Source organism: Zingiber officinale, chromosome 5A, assembly GCF_018446385.1.
Source record: "Zingiber officinale cultivar Zhangliang chromosome 5A, Zo_v1.1, whole genome shotgun sequence".
Lineage (NCBI taxonomy): Eukaryota > Viridiplantae > Streptophyta > Magnoliopsida > Zingiberales > Zingiberaceae > Zingiber > Zingiber officinale.
The window spans coordinates 4,428,137-4,436,404 of NC_055994.1; the positions used below are offsets into that span (position 1 = coordinate 4,428,137).

Here is an 8,268-nt window from a genome sequence, read left to right on the forward strand (position 1 = left end):
TCTGGCCATTGTTCTTTGTTTATCATGCCTCACCTCCTCTTCGTCTCGCTCAACACTTTGCCCCTCCCCTTCTCCACTTAAGCTCTCTGTCTCTTTAGCGGTTCGGTTTGTTTGGATCATACTCTCCGGCTTCTAATGGAGACGTTGATGATGTCGACTCTTGGTGGCACTCCGGATGCTGGAAGAGCCCCTCTTCCTTAGGGATCCATGGGGACAAAGCAAGGTATCAAATGTTTTTCAAAGAACAAAAATGTATCTTATTAAATCTAATAAATTTAATAAGGCATAGGCTAAGAAATAATCTCAGAGCGAAAGGAATGTCTTATGTTACAATTGCTAAGAAAAAGGTCGCATCAAAGACAATTGCCCTAAACTGAAGAACAAGGGCATAAGACCAACAAGATCGAAGTTCAAAACTCTGAAGGTGACGTGGGACGAATCGTCGATATCAGAATCAAAAGTTGAAGAATACGCCGGACTAGTCCTATTAGCGAACCATCAAGGAGAAGATGAAAGCAACTCAAAGATGAACATCGTTAAAGGAGGAAGGTCTTCAGAAGAAAGTTACGATAAAAGGGGAGCATCACACCACAAAGTAACTAAGGTATGTACATTATCCCCTAAATAATCTTTTGAATTTATCAAGATGTTATTTAAAAATTTGTTAAAAAAAATAATGTTAGGTTAAAATTAAACTTACTAAATTCATGCCCCATACATGTATGATAATTTACAACTAGAAAATGAAAATCTGAAAGAAAAATTATAGAAAATAGAAAATAGCCATGCATGTTCAAATAATTTTCAAAAAACAAAGTTTAAAAATTATGATAGAATCAAGTATATTAGAAATTACTAAACAAATTAGGAATATTCCTAAGAAAAAAGTACCGTCAAAGTTCTTGGTAAATCTAGTAGGTATGAATTTATATTGGATTCTAAATTCTTTTTAGATTAAACTCCTAAATCTTTTGATTTATTAGGGAAATTATTTTAATAAAAAATATTTTTTAAGTAGTTTTTATGTTCGAATTTCTTATTAAAATTTTTATATCGATATAATAGTAAACTTTCTATTAGTCTAAGTATTTTCAAATTTGTTTGATCTATAATAAATTTATTTTGAATTAATTATCGAAAATTTTTTTCACACAAATCGAAATTTAAAATTTTTTAATTTTTCTATCGTTCTACTTTTTAATACCGATTTAGAAAAATTATCAAAATTTTTAAATATAAAAATACATTTTTAAATATAAGTTTATGAAAAACAAGATGTACTAAAATGATTTATTTCTATTAAAATATAAATTATTTTTGTCAAAATTTTGTATACTGATCTAACGCTGCCTGTTTGAGTTTGATAAAAAAAAAATTATATTTTTGAAAACTAATAAGTAAATTTTAACATTATTTTGGTCAAAATAGAAGATTTATCATTAAAATGTAATTATTTTTTAAAATAGTTTCTGAAAAATATTACTTTATTGGATATTCCTTTTATAAGCCGCAAGACAAATTTTCAAATTTTTATAACTATTTTTTTATATTTTTTTTATGGGATCAAAAAGGAGAAATAGGTTAAAGTTATAGGGGATTAAGGGGGAGTTTAGATATTTTTTATAATTTTTATTCTTATACTTATTTTGCAATATTAACTTAGTTAATTCATTGCATTGCAATTTTTTTATATAATTATAATTTACTATGTTATTCCGTTAAAAAAATTTTAACTTAGATTGATGCACATCAAAATGGGAGAGATTGTAAACATCCCGTGTTAGTTTTGATGTGGTTAATTAAGTTAAGTTATGTTCTGTCGTGTTTGACCTTGCGTATAAGTGTATAGGAAATTAGGAGTACAAGAAGTCGAGCGAAAGACAGCTAGCGAGAAGGATGACACGGGAAAGAGTCTACGGGCTCAGTGCGTCCGAGGGACAAGGTACTGCAGAAATGTATGCTGGCGAACAAGGAAGCGTGTTGCGTTTTCGAAGGACGAGAAGTTGGAGCGAAAGATTGCTCGAGGATAAAGATCAGTTATGGAGCTGATCTGTTGTATGGAGACACCTTCAATAGCTTGGAAGACGTTTTCCATGAACAGTACCGAGGCTCATTCTAGTTGGTTGAAGGTGTCTTCCCTAATCATTAGCCGAAGATAAAATCTTATTTTCGGCGGATTAAGTTTTCCACTTGAAGGTGTCTTAAACCCTCTTGAAGGCACCTTCAACCTATGGATAAGATTTTTCAAGATCTTTAAAAAGTCTCTGGAGGTAGGAATTAATCAATAACTTGAACAAGTCTTGTACTTTTTCTTAGTCATTCTTTTGAGCCGTCAACTTTTGTAAGAGGGTTCTCCGCCTGCAACGAAGGAGAATTGAGAATTTTTTAGTGAACTTTTCAACGTCTTGGATTAACGACCACCTAAGTTATAAATAAATAATTCTTCTGCCTATTTTATTTTAGTTGTTAAATTAATTTTTTTTATAATTATACTACTAATCTAAGTTGTTGATCGCATGGGACCAACATATCTCTCTTGAAATCATATCAGATACAATTAGAGACAAAACAAATTCGTTAATCCTATCATAATTAATTTCTATAAAATTTCAGTTGTATCCTTACATGCATGTTTTGTTTTAGCTTTGCAAAAATTTAATATAATTTAAAGTTCAAAATTATTTCAACATCTTGATTAACGACCACTTAAGTTATAATCAAATAATTCTTCTGCCTATTTTATTTTAGTTGTTAAATTAATTTTTTTATAATTATACTACTAATCTAAGTTGTTGATCGCATGGGACCAACATATCTCTCACGAAATCATATCATATACAATTAGAGGCAAAACAAATTCGTTAATCCTATCATAATTAATTTCTATAAAATTTGAGTTGTATCCTTACATGCATGTTTTAGCTTTGCAAAAATTTAATATATTTAAATTACCAAGCTAATTTTGTAATTTAAATTATATTTGTTCGGGTACGCCAGCCTATGCAATAGTGCAACGCAAATAGATTTTAATTAGTCTGGCTCAATTTAATATAATTTGTAATGCTAATCTTGATATTTAAATTATATTGATTAGATGCATCAAACCCATAATATTCTATGGTGCAACGTAAGGACAACACACACGAGAATCCCAGTAGCAAACTACTGCGGTTAACCCTCGCCCAATAAAAAATTAATTTAACATCATAATAGACCGATGGCTCACTTATCTAATATTAAATTAATAAGAACATATGCTACACTTAATTTTAACCAAAAGGTTGAGAAAGATATAAATTGGATAGTTACATCCTGCCTTCTTTTAAAGATCCAGATCGCACCCGAAGCGCTTAATTCAGTGACGTGGGTCTAAAGTTCAATGCTCTTCACCCTCTTTAATATAATCTTATGTCATAACGTGTTATACGGAACAAGGGTTACTCGTAGCCATTCTTATCCTCGACTGCCCATCTCTCCGCCGAAGCTCTATGTCAATATAGCGGCTCGATTTGTTGAGATCACACCTTCCAATTTATACAAGAGGGAAAGACTCTTGGTGGCATCTATTTGTTAGCAAGATATCTAATGTTTTTTAAAGAAACAAAACATAAAGACTTAAGCTTAGAACTAACTCAATTTAATATAACTTTAATAAAGCTAATTTTGTTATTTAAATTATATTTGATCGGGTGCGCCAGCCTATGCAATAGTACAACACAAAGGTGACACGCAAGGATTCCAATAGCAAGCTATTGTGATGAACCCTCTCCCCATAAAAAATTAATTTAATATCATAGTGGACCAATGGCCCACGTATCAAATATTAAACTGATAAGAACAGATACTACACTTGATCTTAGCCAAAAGGCCGAGAAAGGTATGAATTACATAGTAGGATCCTTCCTTCTTTTAAAGTTCTCAATCGCACTCAGAGAGTTATATTTAGCGATGCGGGACTAAAATTTCATTGTTCTTTGGCCTCACCTCCCCCCCTTCCCTTTTCCACTTGTGCTCTCTGGCTCTTGTTCTTTGTTTATCATGCCTCACCTCCTCTTCATCTCGCTCAACACTTTGCTCCTCCCCTTCTCCACTTAAGCTCTCTGTCTCTTTAGCGGCTCGGTTTGCTTGGATCATACTCTCCGGCTTCTAATGGAGACGTTGATGATGTCGACTCTTGGTGGCACTTCAGTCGCTGGAAGAGCCCCTCTTCCTTAGGGATCCACGGGGACAGAGCAAGGTATCAAATGCTTTTCAAAGAACAAAACTGTATCTTTTTTTCCTTGCTCAAAATAGACTTTATATCTGTTTTTTTTTTAATTCAGATTAAAAAAACTCAGACACACAGATAACATTAACCTTGAAAACTCACAAGTATTTCACAGCTCATCGATGTCAGTGAGTTAACAATCAAAGGGAATTTTACTCGAATTGAGAATGGCAGTAAGAGGACCTAGATATATGGCAGCAGGTATAGAGGCCGGCGCCGATTGAGAAGAGCCCGTCAGTGGCCGGGAGGGAGAAGCAGATGTTTACGTCAGTTTCTTCTATCTCTTTCTATGGGGATGGGGATTTGGGAAGTGGCCATTGGTGGTGGAATGAGTCATCGTTCTCATTGCTGTCCCTCTCTTTCCTCGTCAGCGGTGTCAAGACGTGTCGACGGTCAAGTTAACCCCGCCGTCACGTACTCACGCATGGTCGAAACATGGCGAAGAGATAGACGGACGGCTGAGATGGGCCTGTCGATGATCAAGTTAACCACGTCGTCACGCACGGAGGTGGACCCCGGACAGCCAAGCTGTTTTGGCAGGTAGGGACCGCTGCTTTCTTATCTCGTTATTGGTTGGGGCATGGGTGGAATTATTGCTGGTAATTTATTGCACCAACCAACGTGGTTGGCCTCTCGCACGCTCCCTGTCAATAATTGGCGGAGGTGGAACCTGGCGAGTGCCAATTTTCTAACCCTATTAACTATTTTTAAAAAGTAATCAATAGCATAAGACGAGTTGTGAATAGAAGTATTGATTTGATGAACTTTACTTGAATGACTGATAATATTCCGACCCATGCAGCTCAACCACATCTCTCCACGGATTCAAACCGGTAGAGATTTTATTTTTCTGCACTCGGACGGTTATTGGGACCTATATCAACATCCATCATGCAGTCAGTGTGATCCCTCGAACGATCACGTTAGCGTGAGACTGAGAAAAAGAAATGTGGAAGAGCATAAAGGCTTGGGCTCTCATAAAGAGAAGTTTGCCTTCGGTCATCATCATCATCCGCGGATCATAACAGGATCGGTAAGATCAAAGCAAGATTGATGTAAGATCAATAAAAAGTTTAAGGAATCATAACTTTTGATTCAAGTTGAACCATAATATTTATAATACATCAAATTGGAGTTTATTCATAAATCTACAATTGATTATCAGAAACCTATAACAAGTCAGTTTCAGACTAAAAAAATATCATTTAAAACCTTTTGAGAGGTCTAAAAGATATTTAGCCTTTTTTATTATCTTTTACATTATTTATAATTTAAGTTATTTTGGTTAAAGTTAGATTTTCCTGTTTAGGGGTGTAATCGAGTCGAGCCGAGTCGAACTCTTAAATAATATTTGATCTTGACTCGTTTATGATCGAGCTAAGCTCGAGCTTTATTTAACGAATATATTCATGGCTCACGAGCTTATTCGAGCTTTTATCGAGTCTAAATGAACTTAATAAATATAAATCATAAATTTAAATATTCATTAAAAATTAAATTATATATTTAGAGAAAATTATAATAATATTATTAAAATTTATAATTTTATTCTAATAAATAAATAAATTTAATATATTTGTCTATATGTTTTATAAGTAAAGTGTAAAATCTATAAATTAAATATCAAGACTATTATTTTTTTTTTATTTAAAAGTTTCTTAATGAGCTTAACGTACGTGTTCACGAGCTAACGAGTCGAATATTGCGAAACTTGAGCTTAGTTTGCTTATCTTAACGAGCTCAAATAAGCTTTTATCGAATCGAGCTTCGAATAGCTCGCGAGCGGCTTGGTTCATTTACACCCCTATTTTTGTCTAAAAACGGAGAAAATGACAAGCTAGTGATGTGGTTTAGAATGTTGACGGGGCAGACTCCACGTAGTCCTGCAACACAGAAGCGTTAGCGTCGGGACAGGAAAGGGTTTCCGGCGTCGATCTTCCGATGCTAAAGTCAATTTCCGATGATATAGAGAATAGTGGAAAACTATAGCTAAAACATATAGAATAACAAAGTTGTACATACCTTCGCCTGTATATGAGAATTTTCTTTTATAGTGTCACTGTAGTGCCTAAGGGTGAGCAATCAATTCGTCAAACCGACCAACCTGCTTATACCAACTCGAATCGAACCGAAAAAAAATCCGTCGGATATAGAGTCAAATGTAGGGTCATGATATTGCATTATCCAATCTAATAGGGTCGGATAATTTTTTATCCCAATAACCAAACCAATCGATCACCCTACTTGTAGCAACTATTGTAGATAAATTACTACACCTTATAATAGTTACAACAACAACAACAACAACTACCAAGCCTTTTCCCACTAGGTGGGGTCGGCTGTATGAATCCTTTTACGCCATTGAGCTCTATCTCCTATTATATCATCATCTATATTTTATCATCATCTATATTTAAATAAATTTTATCTTATTTTATTGTTGCTAACCAAGTCTTTTTTGATCTTCCTCTTCCTCATGCATGTTTATCATAATTTCACATCGCCTAACTGGATCATTTATTGATCATCTAAGTACATGTCCATACCATCTTAATAGTACGGACATTGGTAAACTACTATTGATAATTTCACACCTTATAATAGTTACTATTGATAAACTACTACACATTATAACAACTTTACAAAAATTTAATATAATTTTTTCAAACTAATTTTGTAATTTAAATTATATTTATATAATTTTTTAAAGCTAATTTTGTAATTTAAATTATATTTGGTTGGGTGCGCCAACCTTTGCAATAGTGCAACACAAAGGCAACGCGCAAGGATTCTAATAGCAAGCTATTGTAATGAACCCTCTCCCCATAAAAAATTAATTTAATATCATAGTGAACCAATGGTCCACGTATCAGATATTAAACTGATAAGAACAGATACTACACTTGATCTTAGCCAAAAGGCCGAGAAAGGTATGAATTGTATGATAAGATCCTTCCTTCTTTTAAGGTTCTCAATCACACTCGGAGTGTTAGATTTAGCGATGTGGGACTAAAATTTCATTGTTCTTCGGCCTCACCTCCTCTTCGTCTCGCTCCGCACTTCGCTCCTCCCCTTCTCCACTTGAGCTCTCTGGCCATTTTTCTTTGTTTATCATGCCTCACCTCCTCTTCGTCTCGCTCAACACTTTGCTCCTCCCCATCTCCACTTAAGCTCTCTGTCTCTTTAGCGGCTCGGTTTGCTTGGATCATACTCTCCGGCTTCTAATGGAGACGTTGATGATGTCGACTCTTGGTGGCACTCCGGTTGTTGGAAGAGCCCCTCTTCCTCGGGGATCCACGGGGACAGAGCAAGGTATCAAATGTTTTTCAAAGAGCAAAACTGTATCTTTTTTCCTTGCTCAAAATAGACTTTATATCTGTTTTTTTTTTTCATTCAGATTCAAAAAACTCAGAGACACAGATAACATTAACCTTGAAAACTCACAAGTATTTCACTGCTCATTGATATCAGTAAGTTAACCATCAAAGGGAATTTTACTCGAATTGAGAATGGCACTAAGAGGACCTAGATATATGGCAGCAGGTATAGAGGCCGGCGCCGATTGAGAAGGCGATGAGTGCGACTCCGAGCCCGCCGGTTGCCGAGAGGGAGAAGCAGAGGAGGAGAGATGTTCGCGTCGGTTTCTTCTCTCTTTTTCTATAGGGGATGGGAATTTGGGAAGTGGCCGTTGGTGGTGGAATGAATCAGCGTTCTCATTGCTGCCCCTCTCTTTCCTCGTCAGCGGCGTCAGGGCGCGTCGACGGTCAAGTTAACCCCGCCGTCACGCACGGTCGAAACACGGCGAAGAGATAGACGGACGGCTGAGATGGGCCTGTTAATGATCAAGTTAACCACGTCGTCACGCACGGAGGTGGATCCCGGACAGCGAAGCTGTTTTGGCAGGTAGGGACCGCTGCTTTCTTATCTCGTTATTGGTGCGGGCATGGGTGGAATTATTGCTGGTAATTTATTGCACCAACCAACGTGGTTGGCTTCTCGCA

At 35.6% G+C, this 8,268-nt stretch overlaps 3 long non-coding RNA genes and 3 other non-coding genes across 7 annotated transcripts; 1 reads left to right on the forward strand and 5 right to left on the reverse strand.

Annotated features, from left to right (window-relative positions):
* Nucleotides 1-3,089: 3,089 nt before the first annotated feature.
* LOC121983681 lies at nt 3,090-3,294 on the reverse strand. Its single transcript, XR_006112697.1, has one exon. It is a non-coding gene; the product is annotated as a U2 spliceosomal RNA (small nuclear RNA).
* Nucleotides 3,295-3,684: 390 nt separating this feature from the next.
* On the reverse strand, nt 3,685-3,881 carry LOC121983539. Its single transcript, XR_006112581.1, has one exon. It is a non-coding gene; the product is annotated as a U2 spliceosomal RNA (small nuclear RNA).
* LOC121979319 lies at nt 3,792-4,593 on the reverse strand. Of its 2 annotated transcripts, none has more exons than XR_006111371.1 (2): nt 4,451-4,593; nt 3,792-4,302 (listed from the first exon to the last, which is right to left on the reverse strand). It is a non-coding gene; the product is annotated as an uncharacterized LOC121979319 (long non-coding RNA). The 2 variants fall into 2 exon arrangements; XR_006111372.1 differs by having other exon boundaries at nt 4,370-4,511.
* On the forward strand, nt 4,101-5,366 carry LOC121979318. The gene is made up of 3 exons (XR_006111370.1): nt 4,101-4,237; nt 4,323-4,807; nt 5,070-5,366. It is a non-coding gene; the product is annotated as an uncharacterized LOC121979318 (long non-coding RNA).
* Nucleotides 5,367-7,004: 1,638 nt separating this feature from the next.
* Nucleotides 7,005-7,201, reverse strand: LOC121983688. The gene has a single exon (XR_006112699.1). It is a non-coding gene; the product is annotated as a U2 spliceosomal RNA (small nuclear RNA).
* Nucleotides 7,202-7,388: 187 nt separating this feature from the next.
* LOC121979320 lies at nt 7,389-7,923 on the reverse strand. The gene is made up of 2 exons (XR_006111373.1): nt 7,793-7,923; nt 7,389-7,643 (listed from the first exon to the last, which is right to left on the reverse strand). It is a non-coding gene; the product is annotated as an uncharacterized LOC121979320 (long non-coding RNA).
* Nucleotides 7,924-8,268: the final 345 nt, after the last annotated feature.